Source organism: Siniperca chuatsi, linkage group LG2 (assembly GCF_020085105.1).
Source record: "Siniperca chuatsi isolate FFG_IHB_CAS linkage group LG2, ASM2008510v1, whole genome shotgun sequence".
Lineage (NCBI taxonomy): Eukaryota > Metazoa > Chordata > Actinopteri > Centrarchiformes > Sinipercidae > Siniperca > Siniperca chuatsi.
Window position 1 is genome coordinate 22,660,606 of NC_058043.1, and position 14,061 is coordinate 22,674,666.

A 14,061-nucleotide genomic window follows, 5' to 3' on the forward strand; every position below is an offset into this window, starting at 1 on the left:
TTAACAATGTAGCATAAATACTCAGAATTTGGTCTACAGTGTAGACATTATGGTGACAGACGTCTGTGTAAAATGAAATGATCACTTCTGTGGATTACAGTGGATATGAGACTCCCACAAGGTCTTTTAAATAGTGTCAGGTGTTCTATGTCAAAATGTGGCACAGGCTTTTGTATGTATTAAAAAATCTATTTCCTGACTGTCTCTTACCTGTCAAGTACTATTATATCTAAAATATGACAAAAATAATGAAAGTAATCAGTACAATACTCACAGTACAAGTTTGTGTTTGTGTAATGCCTTCTTTCCCTGATTTTGACAAGGGAACTGGGTTTTGCTAGCCCTATAGGGACAAAAAAGTGCCTAATGTAAGTTTTCAACTTTTTACTAAACTTTATTTACTGTACAAAAGTTCAAACAGGCATCTCAGATCATGACATTCATTACAATACAACTGAGAATATGACTGCCCGGGGGCGTCCTCTATGGACTCGGTGAGGTACTGCAGCAGCACGGCGCCTCCTCCCGCCCTCCCTCTCTCCCTCTCTCCCCCCTCCCTCCTGTTGGAGCCGGAGTTGCATTCCTCTCCTCTCCTCTCCATTCACACGCAGGGAGCCGCCGGAGAGAGAGTACCGCCGCTCCGTGACCAGAGTGGAATGTCCCCAAGTTTTGGAATTTAAAACCATGGCGAGGATATCTGGCCTCAGGATCACCTGAATCTGTAAGTAGCGTGAAAACTCCGGACCAGGGCTTTTTATTTTTTTTCGTGTGGAAGGAGCGAGTTTTTGGTGGAGCCGGCTGAAATATTTAGGTTACATTCCCCCCCCCCCCGCTCCATTGCTCCGTGTCGTGAGTTTAGTCGTTGTGTTTCCCCCACGCTTCTCCCCATGTCTTTGAGTTTGAAGAGCTGGAGGCTCCAACCAAACCCAGCCGTGGAAAAGGCACGAAGAGGACATGCAGAGAGTAGCGCTAATATCCAGCTATATTAGGTGTGTGTTGGTGTGCGGAGGCTCGTGTTTCTGCTGGCGGTGTGTTGGTGAATGCGCGCGTGTGTGTGACCACCAGCCGGATTGATTCACACCAAACTGTAAAACTGAGGATATTGTAGGCGCCGAACGAGGCTTTACCTAGCTAACTTACTTAATTTGGACATTTCTTTTTTTTTTTTAATTATTTCGCGCTGAGCACCTGGCGCTTGCAACTAAAAAACAAAACAAAAACGGGTTGGTGTTTTTCTTTTGCAAGTAACCTCGGATTTGGTGCAGTGTGGGGTGAGTTTCTGGCTGGTTGGAGAACGTCGGCTGCAGTAAAAAACAGACTTTTCTGGTGTGGAAAAAGCTTCGTTTTGCAGTAATATCTGGAGTGTTGCACCGTTACTAAAAGAAACCTCCAGGTCCAGTGTTTGGTGACACCGACAAGCTAGGAGGCGTCTCCGGCTGAGGGTGCGTATGGCTGTTGCATTGCCTCAGAGGAGGAATGCCACCACCACCACCATACGTAATTACAGGTATTCACGGAGCCGACACTCACTGTCGCCTGGATAAATAGTCCGGGGAGCCTGGAGGAGGCTGCACGGCGTCAGGTTAAACATTTAGCTTTCATGCTTGTTTGCTGCTTGTTTATTTATTTTTTCATATTTGAAAGCATCCTTCCCCCGGCTTTCTTAAGTGGACCTAAGGGAGGAGTTGTGTTTCTCAAGAGGGGGGGGCGACGGGACGTGGTGCTTGCTTTAAAAAATAATAATAATAATAATCGATTCACCTATTAGCTTTTAAATAATTAGAAATGGTATTGGTGTAGTGTGAAAAGAGCGTTAATCTGCTAAGGAATGAGAGGCAATTTGTAAGCTTTGTTATTCGACAGCAATTGAATTCCCCTTTTGAGCAGGGATGGAGTGGTGAGGGCTGTCTGTGGGTGTGTAGAGTGCGCATTGGTTGTCAGCTATTGAAAACGCTCTCATTGCTCTGTCGGATTCTCCTCAGTTCTGTTTTTTAATCAAATCCTGGTTAACCAAATTAGACTACCCACCCCGACCCCGCACGCTACGTGAATTCATTTTGGAGCCCAATTTAAATATGTATTCATGAATCATATTAGATGAGCAAGGGCTTAGACATAATTTTAACCTTTTTTTTTTGGAGGAAAGGGAGGGGAAGTGGGGCCAGACTATCACACAAAATCACTGCACTATTCATTTAATATTTAAGTAATAATCCTACAGTGTATCTACTGTGCATATTAGACAGTTAATATAAACCTAATGGTATTGATTGGTGTATTAGATCTTCTGTGGCACCACTTCAACGTCAACATGAGACACAAGCTTATATGCTATCATAAGTGACATGACCCAGTTTTGCCTCAGTTCAGTCAAGCAGCAGTTTTGTATTGACAGTTCAATGCAGTGACCAGCATTCACATGTAAATGAAGTGGCATTTGAACCGGGACAGGAGTGTTTGTTTAAGAGGTGGTGCCTGGTCACAGTATTAAATCATTTAACCACATACAGAGTGACATCTCACCAACCACACAACAGAAGTCTACCTAACATGTCCAGTTAAAACAAGCATTTCTTTACACGAGTGTGTGACTGACTGCAAGGAGTGGCAGTAATGTAACCACACACAGCGATGCCTGTCTTTGTGTGACACTCTTTCTTTTTAGCTGACACAAGTCTGGAAATGACAAAATGTTCTAGGTTGCTCTTGTGGAAAAAAAGTGATTATCCAGGAGATAACTATATATCATAATGATATTTGTGCTTGTCCAAAAAACCATAGATTTGTATCTTACTTAAATCACAATAGAATTAGGGACAATCTGTGAGAAGCCATCTCACCTAGATCATTATCCCTTTTCATGATTTAAAAAAAAGTTCCCACCTTATGCAGCTGAGGTCTTTGGGAAATTATTTTTATTTTTTTGCAAAACTGTGACCTTGCATGGCATTTCACATGAAAGCTGGCAACCCAGCCAGAAAATTACAAGCAATTTGCCTCAATCTTCCCTAATTATGATACAGATCTGCCCCACAATAGACCAGCAGTGTCATGAATTTTGAAAGTCTGCCCTGTCTGGTCTGGCTGCTGCCGTGAAGGGTAAATCTGTGATGTCCAAACTTTGGAATTCGAGCTGACATGTGCACTTTGCACCCCTCTGGTCCTGCCTGTTTGTGGCTGCCCCCCCCCCCGTTGCATTCCTCTGGACTTCTCAGTGAGCCGCATATTTAAGGTCTAATTAGATTGTAGATGGATGACAAAGCAGAAAAGCTTGTGCTCAAGTGAGAACTGAATCGCGACTTGGCACTGTAAGACTGGCCCTAAATATTTTGTTTTTGCTGCATATATTGATGAAGGATCTTTGGATTTGAATTAAATTCCAAAATGCTCACATGGGACTTTCTCAGTTGGAGTGAAAAACTACTTCACTGGGTCATTGAAATTGTTTATATATGTGATAGGATTTTCAGTGCATAACTGTATTCTTCAGGGTATACTGTACTGTGATTCATTGCTTTCATGCGGCGAGCCGATATATGGACTGTGTTCACGCTCACAGTGTGTAGTGTCTTTTGTGTGTGTGTGTGTGTGTGTGTGTGTATGTGTGTTGCTAGACTGCAAAATCTAGCTCCCTTTCTAGTTTCGCTTACTGTTCGACATTTTAAACCAGTGTGACAACCTCATCTTTAGGCATTTCCTCTTCTTGCCTTCTCTCTCTGCTTACTCCTCTGCCGTTCTTCCTGCCTCCAGACTTATGCTGCCACTCAGGCTTTTTTCCCTCCAGTTTTCCTCCCTCACTCTACCCTTCTCTCTTCCTGTCAGGAGCCCATCGTTGTCTGCGTCTACCTCCATCCTTCCACACCACCACTCTCTCCGCCTTTTTCTTACTTTCATTTTTCGTATCTGTCTCTCCATTCTCCCCTCCTCTCTCCGGGACTCTTACTCTTTGTCTAGTTGCAAGCTGGTTCTTTCCTCCCTCCATCTCGCTCTTCCTTTTTCTACAGAAGAGACCATGCACATTAAGCCCTACCTCACTCTTCCATCATCATCCTCTGTCTCTCTCTCTCTCTCTGTCTGGACTCCCTGACACAATTTTCAACTGTCTTAAAATTCCGCCATTTTCTGTTTTTCAACCAGTACATTTCTGTTGGGATGACTAGTCTTCATAGCTTGCCAGTACCTATCTGTTGCTGCTTCTTGGCTCAGCGCATGAAGAAGCATTTACTACTACTGATAAAGGATCCCCCCTCAAACCCATACAAAGGTTATGTCAGAGTGTCGGGTACGCCATGGTCGAAAGTCTTTCCCCCATGTGTGATTGAGGGCTTCCTTGGCGCAGCGGTGCTGTAATGCAATATCTGCTTTCATATCATAGCCGGTGGAGATGGCATGTTTTTATTACATAAGTTTTCATTTGTGTCAGTCTTGCTAAAGAGGTTAGCTGTGTTGCTGGCGCTCTGCTCTGAGTGCTTTTCATTCAGTCTGCGCTTGTCTGTCTTTTGCTCTTTTTTTTAACACCTCACTTTGTTTCCTCGGTTTCGATCTTTCCTTCCTCGCTTCTGTCACATGTTTTCATTCTCCATGTTGTCACCCCTCCATCTCTTTCTGAGTCTTGTCCCATCCTCTCTCTCTATTTGAGTGTTTTTACTTGGTTTCTCTGGGGTTTGTGTGGCGCCCTGAGGCGAGGAGCCACACAGCAGCAGCAATATTAAAACGCACTAAAGAGGACCAGCAGCAGGGCTCTACCCGAAGGCCCTGTCGTATACACACACACACACACACACACACACACACACACACACAGCTCTCATGGTGCTAACACCTCTCCAGCCGACAAGCCTTAATATGAAATAAACTCACTCACCAATACCTGGCGGGCCTGTCTTGACTGACTGCTCAAATAGGAATGACCTCCATTTGGCCCGAATAAGAAGCTGGGATTGAGAGTCAGTGGGCGGTGTTGAACTGCAAAGTGCTGGTGCATTACAGATCATATGAAGAGGTGAGTTTGCAGGTGAGCCAGTAGCATAAACCCTCATCAGTGCCAATCAGAAGGGAATTTAAAGGCAGACTGAGCTATCTGCAAGCTTCATCACATTTTTAAGAAGGAAGGTGCACTCAGGGCTGGCAGTTTTATTTTCATCCCAGGAAACTGCCCGAATTAGAGAGGATGCATGAAGTGATCACCAGCGTGGAGAATTTGAAATGAAAGCTTGCTCTGTATTGTTTGACACCTTGACCTTCCTAAAAAAGATTCCTTGTTGCATCCCTCACTTCAGATGTAGCCAAATAAATACGACCACTGTTGTGGCAGAGCAGAAACTTCCTCAGCCAGAAAATGGCTTTTTTTCTTTGAGGGAAGCAGCCTTAGTTTCTCTGTCTCTGTCGTGCTCATCCAACTGAACTGTCTGTAATGTATAATTAATTTTCTCCTCTCTCCCAGTTTATTTTTATCGCCCACTTTTAACCATTCCTTCAAAGGACCCCTCCCCCGCTTCCGTCCTCCACAGTGCCTGCTGAAAGTGACAGCTGCTCGGATACGGGGGATGCTTTTTGAAGCAGGCACTAAAAAGGCCACTCACTCAAGACAACTTGGAATAGAAAAATCTCTGCCGTTCTGACAGTATCAAAAACATGCCTGCTAATCTGGCTGCAAATTGAAAATAAGCTCCGTCTCCACTGTAGTCTGTGCCGCCTGTTGGGGAACAGAATTAACATGGTCTCCTTTTGTTTAAAGGGTTGTTGATTAGTTTGGTTGAAATGTAAAGCAGAGCGATGAGATTGACTTAAGTAGGGCATGAAGAAAATTCTTGTTCACCGTTTTGCAGATACTTTGTTTTATTGACAGCAGCACTGCATTGAATTTATTTTCTTGTAAAATCAAATTGACAATCTCTCATAATTTGTGAAGTGTGCTCTTGTCCAAACCAAAGAAACACTGTCATTACTTGTATTTAACCCTCATTCCCTGGCATGTCACCACTGAGATTGAGTTACAGTCACCCTGAAGGTTCTGCCTGATGGTCCAAAGATGCAGTATTGACCCCGGTTCCACTTCTGACCCAGTGGCCTTGTGTTGAAATCCCACCGCCCCCGCAGCTAGTGGGCATAGCCTCAGCATATGAGGTTTCCCTCCTGGCATGCTAATGCTCTTGTCAGCATTCTGTCCATCTCCCCTCAGACACTGACTCAGACAGGCAGCCCCGGTCCCCGATTTGCATGGACATAAAAAATGGCTTCTCTTGTTGCATTTCCTCCTGTGAAGATGAGCTGGGGCCTGCTATCGATCAGGAAGTCACGGTTCCTTCCTGTAACATAAGACAACAACTATACCTGTCATCTGTAATTATTGCTAAGGTGCGCAGCAGGCAAGGCAGGTTGGTCTTAGTACTTTCTCTTATTCTGGTTATTCCTGTATAATTTCTTTTTCTTGCTTAGTTTCTGTGGAGTGGATCTTCCAAAATCACTTTACAAGATGCTTATTGTTATTGCATATGGATCTCAGGTCAGTCTTGAAACTTTCTCACTAACTATTAAGTAAGCATCGTGTCTTGGGGAAACAGTGTTACAGATCTCTTCCACATTCAATTTACCTTGAAGCCGTAGGCAGCTGTTTAATGTTACATTATAGTTAGGGCGTATTATTTTCTTTTTTCAATTAAAAAAATCTTGGGTTTTATCAGGGTTTATTGAGGAAAAAATCAACTGTTTAATAATGTGTGAGAATTTGGATTGGACCATATGCAATGCAACTACTCTGTAGTTTAACCATTTCTTGTTTGTTTCTACTTACATAGAAGGATTTTGGTGCATAGTCAGCAGCTCATTTGTGGTTTCTCTCCATGTCTCTATTACTGTTAGCAGTTTCTGAACTGTGCTTGTCTTAACAGGATGTTGTCATTTACAGTAAACTATGGTGATGAACACTGCGTACATACAGTCTTGGTGAAAATCGTTTTGATTAATAATTTGATTTAATTTGATCTGCTCCTTTAAAAAAACAAACAAAAAAAACTGGTCTCGTCTGTTGATTGTTGTTGACTGATGAGCATTACAGTGTGCAATGAGTACGCTATACAGTTCTTTTGATTACACAGTGTTGATGTATATGATGGTGTCACAGTACAGTATTATTTTTTATGTCAAAATATGGCAAAAATGTTGGGATGTTGTCAGGGCCTCACTAGGCTTGCCACAGTAGTCGGTGTTACCAGTGTTACACGCCGATTAATTTACTTGCCCACTGCCCCCACCGTCATTTAGCTTTTTTATAAGTAAAAATAAAACCCATTTAATTCATTTTCACTTATCAGTGCTCATGTTCATCAAATAAAAAAATTCTTAATTTATAAAATACTAAACTGTTATCAGCACTTAGTCGAACTACAGAGCTACAATTATAAACTAAATGTCTGCTCCATACCGCAGCAGCAGTTTAGCGTATGTCATGCAAGAGAGCCAATAAAAACAAATGGAATGGTCAAAGTTGTCATATTGACATTTGAGGTTTGTTGATTGATTCACAACGTCAACTCATGCAGTGAGTAACATTTTAAAAAACATTCCACCCATTTGCCGGTAGCTGCCGGTAGCCTTTGAATGGCAGTCTGTAGCTAGCTATTGTTAACTAGTAAAGATGAAAAGGCAACAAATCATCCGTTCATTCATCATTCACTTGTCTGACAGTTTCTTTATTTGTGATGCATTTGCAAAGAAACAGGACAAAGCCAGCCTGTTAAACTTGGCCAGCTTGTGCTGCAGGCATTATGAAAGCTTGCTGCGTTTTCATAGCCTAGCCTATTAGATGGGCTTGACCTCTGCATGCACTGCAACTTTTCCTCAAAATAGATGTTTCCAATGCGGCTTCATTTGCTTGGCATAACTAAGTAAATGAAATCATTCAAAACACAAACTACTTGTGAAGGTGGCAGCATCTGGAGGTAACACCTCTAATCTTCAAACACACCACAAGAGTAAGAACACCAAATTCCACTGGTTCAGTAGAAAAAAAAGCTGATATTTGAGTGGATTGTATCTGGCCCAGCCTGTCAGTATCATCGGCAGAAAGTGTGTGTTGCTGAGGCTGAGATAGTCTCAGTTTAGATGAGGGAGCCTACTGGTTGTTTACCGTGCTCACTAGAGTCTGTCTGCCTCTTCAGGCATGTTTGGCTTGTTAATGAGAACCACTGTGCGAGAGAGGAGGCAGCGCACTGTGGGTGTGTGCCTGTGCACGTATTTGCATTGAGATAAGCTGTGCATCGTCAGTGTGCATTTGCTGTTGTGTACACTGTATACAGGATGCTGTCTGAACATATGTGAGCATGGGTACTCCTCATGTTTAATGTAAGGTAACACTGTGGAGTAGATGAAACAGGGAAGAGTTTAAGTTAATGGTGCAGCAACTCATAATTGCGGCCCCCCCCCCAAAATCTCCCTCGTCTTAATTCCTGTCTTGCATCCTTTGTCCTCCCCCTTCTTGTATGTACACACACACACACACACACACACACACACACACACACACACACACACACACACACACACACACTTGTATTTATCAAGGGGAATCTTAAATAATTCAGGCGGCCTGTTCTCCCCAGCCCTGTAAATAAGACTAATAGAAGGCGGGCCTTTGAAGAGACCCACTTGCCCAGGGAAAACATGGCCGTGGGATAGCCTATAAATCAGCTAGCTGCCTTTCTGGCCCCTTTACTGTGGCTGTGGACTAGCCAGCAACAAGCCCCATGTTAGTGGAAGGAAGGGCGACTTATTCCAGTGAGGTCAGCAGTATGGTGGTATCACCCCTAAGGCAGTGGTGGTGACACTGAGAAAGTATGTGCATATGCGTGTAGGACACAGGTAGGATCATTCTCCCTCTCTTGTGTGTGCACACTCACACATGGACGCGCACTCCATGGCTCATAAACCACACACTCTGATATCAGCACCTGCATATGTGTTTACCAGATGGAGATAAGTGCTCATTTATTCATTTTGTTTACCACTCATTTTTCCCCCTGAGTGCCTGGTACTCTTTAGATGGAGGCTGGTGCTTCTGGCTAGTTTGGTGTATGTGCGTGTGTGTTTGGTTAGGTCTTATGTAGGCAGACAATTCACAGAAAACCAGTCAATAAAGGAAAAAAACATTTTCGTTTTTCAGCGTAACAGAATAGGCTGTTAGCTTTCTTAAATCCACTATGCGATCCCACTTCAGCTGAAAAAGAAGGGTAGATTTTGAGTAGCTTTAGCCCTAAATCACTTTGGAACACTTCCCAGCCTCTCACCTCCCTATGTTTAACTCTCAGTAGCCACTTTTCCACAGCAGGGCCAAGTGGGACCTGTCAGGTTTTGGGGCCAGCTCAAAACTTCTAAGCTCTGACTGAAAGCAGTATTAGTGTATTTTAAACTGTAACCCTGATGACAAATGATTTCTAACAGAAATTAAGAGATGTCCAAAAGAACCACAGAAATGTTATTTTGAAGAAAACTGGAACATAAATAATAGTGCAAGACTGTTAGTCTTCGTAAGAGGAACAGGGCTACTTACTCTACAGCCCTAATCACAGTGTTATATCCTTGTCTGAGAAATAGTTTGGATTCCTGGCATTCATTGCCCCATGCTTATGGTGGAGCCAAATTCAAGTTGTTAAACAACAAATGTAGTCTGAAACCCCCCTTAAAACAGTGCTGAAGCAGCATAGAATATCCTACACCTCCTCCCTCTACTACTTCCCTTTATTTCCACAGCCTCTTTGTCAGCTCTCTCTTTTGTGATCCTCTCAAAGGGTTAAAGAGGGAGAAGTGATGAGCAGCCCGCCGAGTCTGGCCTCCATTGTGTGTTGGCATTGTGCCACTGCATAGCATGTCGACCATAGACACATGTACAAGGGACTTTTCTCTATTCACAAGCACTACAGTTACCCAGTAATACTACCCTCACTCCCTGCAAATCAATGCAAATACTTTCCAAAGGTTAGTGGCATTAGCAGCCTAATGATAACACTGACCTTTCATAGGCAGCTCAATCCAAAAAGGCCTCAAATAAGGTTTAAAATAGAGGTCGACTGATAGTGGATTTTAAAGGCAGATATAATAACACTAGTTTGGAGCAGGAAAAAGCCAATAGCCGAATACCCCCCCCCCCCAATTTTTGACTTTATTAGAAACTGGATAACTGTTGAACTGAACATCTAAGTCAAAGTAATAAATACCAATAAATACCATTATTTTCCCTCAAAGTCAGTAATTCCAGTAGAGAAGCCTGATATTATAATGGAATGTAAAAAGGTGATGTACTGTAGCAGTTTGTCTAGGAGCTGGGGTGCCAGTCAGAGTGCAAGTCTGACAAAGATAATATTTTTAGTTATGTACCAGTCCTGGTGTTGGCTCCAGGAATGGCCAGCCTGGGAGCCAGGCGGTTTGATGGTGGGCCCACGTTTAGAAGATGGAGTTGGAGAATAATCTGATTCTGCAGAATGGGTGAACTATGAATTACGGACTTTTTTGGCTCATACCCAGGGGTTGGTAATCTCATCGACGATCACCCTCAGGACAGACTGGGCCTCTTCCACTGGTGAGTAGCCTATATGCGCCCTTTTTGGTTTAAAAAGCCGGCATAGATATTCCCTGAGTTGACTGGTGGATATGTGTGTGACGCCAGGGGTGTGTGTGCTTAAAGGCACCGATTGCTACACGTCCCCGCGTGACTGGTAGAGGCTGCACAGCCATTGGCCACTATCGGAGCTAAGTTCCGCAGATAACATTGTAAAATGTCCTATTGATCGACCTCTAGTTTAAAAGCTTTTGCATAACATTGCTTCTCTCTTGGCTTACAACCTCCTTGTAGGCATTGCTGAATACCTTGGAGAACCTTCTTCCAACAACTTTAGACAAAAGTTTTGGGATGCTTCTGAAAGGCCGGTTGTTTTTCCTCTGCTCCCTCAGTGGAAACATGTGCTTGAGGACCATAAAACCCCTGTTTCCCTCTCTTTCCTCCCTTACATAGCTTGTTAAGGGGAAAACCACTCGACAACATGTTGTGCAGAACATTGTTGGCTGCTTAGCCTAATTCTTTTAGCAGACCTGGGTTACCTCCATGCTGCAACAGTGCGAGTCCCGGGGGTGCTTTTAAGTCGCCTCTCCCTCCTTGACCCCCTGCAGATGAGAGGCAAGCAGAGCAGGGAGACTCTGGGAATAAGTACTCCAGGCCAGACAATGGCAGACCGATGGGGAGGGGGTGGGATGTTGATTATAAACAGAAATAGAAGAAGAGCAGGAGGAGGCCTCCAAACTGGAAGGAGGGGTAGGATGGGGGAGGTCAAAGGTTAGATTGATCCCTACTTTAAAGGTGGAGTGGGGCCATGGAGGTTTTATTGCCAGGGCCTTCGTTTTGCTTTTTACCCGACTTGGGGTGAACCTCTGAGCTGCTACTGCATCATGGGGGAGGGGCGTTTAGGTGGGTGTGAGTGCGAGCTACACATTGCTGTCCCATGATGGCTCCGGTTGTGATCGGTGACCTCTGACCCTGGCTTCTTCTCCCCCTCACCAGGAGCTGTCATATAGGTCAGTGGTATGCAAACTCTCACGTGAAGAGAGGTAGGGTAGTGAAGGGCATCTTTTAGTGTTGCTCACCGGTTGTCTCTGACTATTTTTGAGTTTGCCCCAGCGAGTCTGTTCTCTCAGCTGGTAGATTCTCTGGGGCGGACAAGGAGGCAGAGCATGTGATGAAGCAGCCAGCAAACATGAAGGAATGCGTCAGCGATACCATTCAGCTCTTGTCGGGCAACCACATTCCAAATTAAATGGGGTGTGTAACTTGTGACTGGTGTGATGTGCTGATGCATGGCAGCTGGGAGGAGTTGCTTCCTTTCTCTCCAAGTCTTTCTCTTGGGGCCATCCTCCCCCCTTCCTCACCAAGATCCATGATTTCTTTGGTTTCCATTGCATGTGGAGGAATGTGGCTGTTCAGGTTGATTGGCTCGGCTCTCCATTTTTATCAGTGTGACCTCATTTGGCTCTTGAGATCAGCGTGACATTGCCCCTGGTGCACCAGCAGACTCTCTCTGCCTGCTCTCTGACACATGACAGATAGTATTTGTCCAACAGGCCCTTGAGGCAACAGTGAATGTTGAGTGTAGCTTGAAAACAATGCCATAAAACCAATGATTAATTTTAGAAGAGACAATCGGGGTAGAAAAGGTTACATTTTCCAACCAAAGACATCATCAAGCCAAAACAAATTTTAGAATCAGTCATACATTACTTTTTTCTCCCAAACCACTAAAGAAGAAAGATTTCAGAGCTGTTGCCACATGTGCAATTTCTAAAAACATGGCACAAGCTGTTTTTAGCTCATTCAAGAAGCACACCTCATCCTGCCCTCGGCAATCAGTGCTGCAGTCAAACTTGGCCACAGCACAGACACATTTTCAAAAGTAGCCCGTCTCCCAGTCTGCTTGTAGCTGCATCAACATAAAAGCCTTGAGCATTTAGATTTGTGAAAGGGCGGGATAGGAGAAATCTGAACAAAATGATGCCAGAGCCTGCACCTCGGCCAGAAACGGCTGAGGGAAAAGAAGAAGACAACAGAGGAGTGAGGGAGGGAACTTGGCAGCACTAGCTAACTCAGAACAGCAACAAGGCAGCTCGCACCAAAGAATAATAAATAATGTTGTTTTAGAGAGAAGCTCTTCTGTGCAAGGCAGGGGGAGAAAAGAGAGAGTGTGGGGAAATAAGGATGACAAAAACTCTGAGAAGCTGAGCCAAACTTTAATTAAGGACTGAACGCAGCATTGGAACAGCTGCTTGTGCCCCCACACCCATACAGCTTTTTTATTTGGAAGCCAAACAGATGTTATGAGGGGGTGGCGATTTTATCGGACGAGAAGTTTGGTTTCAAGGAAGAGGAGGAAATTAAACTCTCCCACTCTAGACTGGTGATTTCAGGGAATTAGTGTTAAGGTCTGCTCTGGTCACAGCAATGATGATTGTGACTCTGTGATATCTTGTTAGCTAACCCACATTACAGTGATAGAGTCACCGTCGAGGCATCTCCATCTCTGTTGATCTTGCCTGCATAATTCTGACCTGAATTTACTGAAATTGCAAATGATTTATAAATGATCTGAATTCCATATTATTAAACTGAGAATAGCTATGACAACCAGACATCTGACCAGACCTTTGACCAACAAATCAGCCAAGATGAGATGTAGGTGATATAGATTTTAGGTTACATCTTCCAGCCCTAGCCTGTAATTTCTCCTGCCACGTTGAGCTTTGTGCCATACCTGTCCTTTGTGGTCAGCATGGTGGCATGCCACCTATGTCCACTTGAACAGTCAGTCTCTCCCTCCTCTGATCCAAATGTCTGTCATCATCAATGTGGAGAGATCCCATTTGGTTCACCTCCTTTATCAGTGTGTCTGTCTCTCCTTCTCTCTCCCTCTTTCTCTTTTTGTCACTCTCCTATGGAGGACGTGATGAAAATGGCTGTTTAATCATGCAGAGAGGTCAACCAATCAAAGGGCCTGGGCTGAGTGATTTAAGGGCCTATTCAGAGCACAGCTGGAGGGAGAGGGAAAGGGTGGGTGACAGGGAGAGAGAGAGAGAGAGAGAGAGAGAGGTTGGGGTTTGATTGCTGTATGGCGCAGGTCACCTCTCATCCACTTACCACTGGTCTCGTTTCACCAATAATTGTCCCTGATAGATTGATGTATAGGCAGGGAGATGAATAGATAGAGTGGATAGAGGGCGGATAGGCAGAGAGACGCGCACATTAGCGAGCCGACCCGCCAGTGATGAGATACGTACACACACTCCAAACTCACATGACCTCATCAACAGCAGTATAGACCCACGTCTCCCTCCCATTAACTTTGGCAGGCCTCTTCCACTGTAGCTGCAGAGCCCCCCACACACACACACACACACACAGATATGCCGTCTGCAGACAAGGCAGTTCTCACCTGAATGTCAATGCGAGAGCATGACAGATGGTTGGGAGGAGCAGGGGAAGTAAAGACAGACAGACAGTGATTGTCTCCTGTCTTATGCTCCTAT

The 14,061-nt window shown here is 44.3% G+C and overlaps 1 protein-coding gene across 5 annotated transcripts in view; it reads left to right on the forward strand.

Moving 5' to 3' along the window:
- Positions 1–573: 573 nt before the first annotated feature.
- LOC122868706 (plexin-A1-like) overlaps positions 574–14,061 on the forward strand; it is a 192,745-nt gene continuing 179,257 nt past the window's right edge. For 4 of the 5 annotated variants that reach the window (XM_044180937.1, XM_044180965.1, XM_044180956.1 and 1 more), the window contains exon 1: positions 574–721. The gene's annotated coding sequence lies outside the window, so the exon portion shown is untranslated. Of the gene's footprint in view, positions 722–876; positions 990–14,061 lie in introns of those variants that run through there. The other variant, XM_044180947.1, reaches the window with a different exon arrangement.